Consider the following 3,763-nt stretch of genomic DNA (forward strand, 5'->3'; position numbering starts at 1 on the left):
AAAACTCCTCAAATAAAACATAGGGGAAACACTTCAGGATATAAAACTGGGCAAAGACTTTATGAATATGACCCCAAAAGCACAGGCAACAGAAGACAAAATAAACAAATTACATCCAAATGAAAAGCTTCTGCACAGCAAAAGAAACAATTAATGGAGCAAAAAGACAACCTACAGAATGGGAGAAAATATTTGCAAGCTATGCATCTGACATGGGATTAATATCCAGAATATACAAAGAACTGAAACAACTCAACATTAAGAAAATGAGTAAGCCAATCAAAAAATGGGCAAAGGAGATGAATAGACATTTCTCAAAGATACACAAAAGGCCAACAGACACATGAAAAAATGCTCAACATCACTCAGCATCAGGGAAATGCAAATCAAAACCACACTTAGATATCATCTCACCCCAGTTTGTCTGGTTATTATCAAAAAGGCAGAGAATAACAAATGCTGGCGAGGATGTAGAGAAAGGGGAACCCTCTTACACTGTTGATGGGACTGTAAATTAATACAACCACTATGGAAAACAGTATGGAGGTTTCTCAAACAACTACAGATAAGACTGCCATATGACCCAGAAATCCCATTGCTGGGTATACAACCAAAGGGATGAAAATCATCATGTCAAAGGAATACCTGTATTCCCATGTTTATTGCAGCTCTATTTACAATAGCCAAGAGTTGGGAGCAACCTAAATGTCCATTGACAGATGACTGGATAAAGAAAATGTGGTATATATACTCAATGGTATACTACTCTGCCATTAAAAAGAATGAAATTTGGCCACTTGCAGCAACATGGATGAACTTAGAGAAAATTATGTTAAGTGAAATAAGCCAGGAACAGAAAAAAAAAATACACGTGTCCTCACTCTTAAGTGGAAGCTGAAGGACAGAAAGAAAAAAAGAGAGGAAGGAAGGAAGGAAGGAAGGAAGGAAGGAAGGAAGGAAGGACGGAAGGAAGGATGGAAGGAAGGAAGGAAGGAAGGAAGGAAGGAAGAAAGGAAGGAAGAAAGGAAGGAAGGAAGGGGAGGGAAAGAAAAAAACAATCACAATAATACACTAAACTCTTTTAAAAAAAGAACAGAACTGCGGTTATTAGAGGTGGGAAAGGGGGAGGGGAAGGGGAGTTGGCAAGAAACTAGTTAAGGTTCACAAAGATTGATTATGTTTTGTAAACACAAGTATGCTAATTATCCTAGTTTGATTAACAGATATTGTACACATAAATTGATATTTGATTCTGTACTCCAGAACTATATATAATCAATCAAATAAAAAAAGCTGGATATCCATGTGTAGAAGAACAAAACTAGACTTTGTCTCTTGCCATATACCAAAATCATCTCAAAATGGATTAAAGACTTAATTATAAGAACTGAAACTATACAACTTATAGAAGAAAACATAGGGGAAACACTTCAGGATTAGGACTGGGCAAAGACTTTATGCATAAAACCCCAAAAGTACAAGCAACAAAAGAAAAAATAAACAAATGGGATTATATCAAACTAAAACGTTTCTGCATAACAAAGGAAACAATCAACAGAGTGAAAAAACCTACAGAATGGGAGAAAATATTTGTAAATGATACATCTGACAAGGTACAAATAGCCAGAATATACAAGGAACTCAAACAACTTAACAGTAAAAAAAATAATAATAATCCAATTAACAAATGGGAAACAGAGCTGAATACACATTTTTTAAAGGAAGACATACAAATGGCTAACAGGTACATGAAAAAATGCTCAACATCACTAATCATCAAGAAAATGCAAATTAAAACCACAATGAGGTATCATTTAATCCAAGCTAGACTGGCTATTATCAAAATGACAGAGAATAACAAATGCTGTCATGGATGTGGGGAAAAGGGAACTCTTCTACACTGTTGGTGGGACTGTAAATTAGTACAGGCATTATGGAAAACAGTGTGGAGATTTCTCAAACTATAGATATAACTACCATTTGGTCCAACAATCCTATTTCTGGGTATATACCCAAAGGAATGAATATCATGTTGAAGGGATCCTGCACTCACATGTTCATCGCAGCTCTATCTACGATAGCCAAGACAGGGAACAACCTAAATATCAATTGACAGACAACTAGATGATGTAAATGTGGTACATATACACAATGGAATACTACTCAGCCATAAAAAAAGAATGAAATTCTGCCATTCACAGCAACATGGATGAGACTGGAGAAAATTATGTTAAGGGAAATAACCTAGGGTCAGAAAGAGAAATACTGCATGTCCTCACTCATAAGTGGGTGCTAAGAAATAAATAAAGAAAGAAAGGTCATAATAAAATGTTGAACATTTAGAAGGAGAGAACAGACCTATAGTTACTAGAGGTCAGAAAGGGAAAAAGGGATGGGGGATAGGGATAATTGAGTAAGGGACTCAAAAAGTAACAATGAACATGCTAATGATATTGATTTGATCATCACATAGTGTACACAAATATTATAGTCAATTCTGTACCCCATAAATATGTATAAAAAATAATTTTTAAAAAATTTAAAAATAAATAATTAAATGAACAATGAAAATAAAATTGTATCCTCTCCAAGTGATTTCAGGTTTGTCATAACCCTTTCCTCCAGGCTTTCATATTTTTTCCTATATTGCTAGCATTACCAATACCCTGAAACTATGCTTATTTTGAACTCAAATAATAAAAGGTATTTTACTTCACCCGAAGCATGTAAAACCAAATGAATATGTTGCATAAGTTTCCATGTCTTTATAAAGCAAATCTATTTAAGCACCCTGATCTGGTGGAAAGTACTTTGGATCATGTCAGAACAATGAGATTTTATTCCTAAATCAGTCTGGACAACATTGTATGATCTTAAGAATATAGTATCGCTTATCTTTCCTTCAATCCACAATAAAGTAATATATGCTTTACATATTTCTCTCTTATTTTGTAATACAAATGAAATCATTAATAAAATATTAAAACTGCTATTGTAGTAACTTAGTAAGGCACATAATAACTAATAAATGTTGAGTGTTTTCAATAAGGGAGGCACTGTGAAAAGAGTTTTACATGCATTATGTCATAAACATACATAATAGATAGGTAATTTTGTTATCTCTAAGACTGACAAATGAGGATACAAAGAATTAAAGTATGCTATTAACTTGTTCAAGGTCATGGAGCTAGTAAATGGCTGAGCCAGAATTTCAGTGCAGTGTGTTTGATTAAAGAACATGCCCTCAGATGCTGAAGTAATGTCATTATGCAATATTTCTATTGGCTTCAAACTCTCTTATGTAATCTCCCATGTAACACATTGAGCATATTTGAAGGAGAGTTTATATGATTTGAGAGTATAGCAAGCAACCACAAAACAGAATGCTTCTCTGTATGTGGCTAACTGATCTATTCAGAAATCAAGAATGTAACAACCTCTAGTCACCTGAGTTTACTGGCCCTGACTGTGGAAACAGATGGCATGCCTAGGATTACTCAGTAGCATATAAACACATGGGGAGGGAATGCATTAGAATATATGAGTAAAACCAACATTGCGATCACTTGAAAACCAACTCTAATATTTTTTTTTTCTCATTGAGCAATTTATTTGCCATGTGATCATATTAAGCATGATACTTTCAAACAGATTTGGCAAATTTTGCCCATAATCATTATCATGAAATAATGTGTATTTAGATCAACTGAACTGGATGAGTACTTGTTTGATGAACGAAGTGCTCCTTGTGTGGTCTTCTTTG

The sequence above is a fragment of the Galeopterus variegatus genome, unplaced genomic scaffold (assembly GCF_000696425.1).
Source record: "Galeopterus variegatus unplaced genomic scaffold, G_variegatus-3.0.2 Scaffold6419, whole genome shotgun sequence".
NCBI lineage: Eukaryota > Metazoa > Chordata > Mammalia > Dermoptera > Cynocephalidae > Galeopterus > Galeopterus variegatus.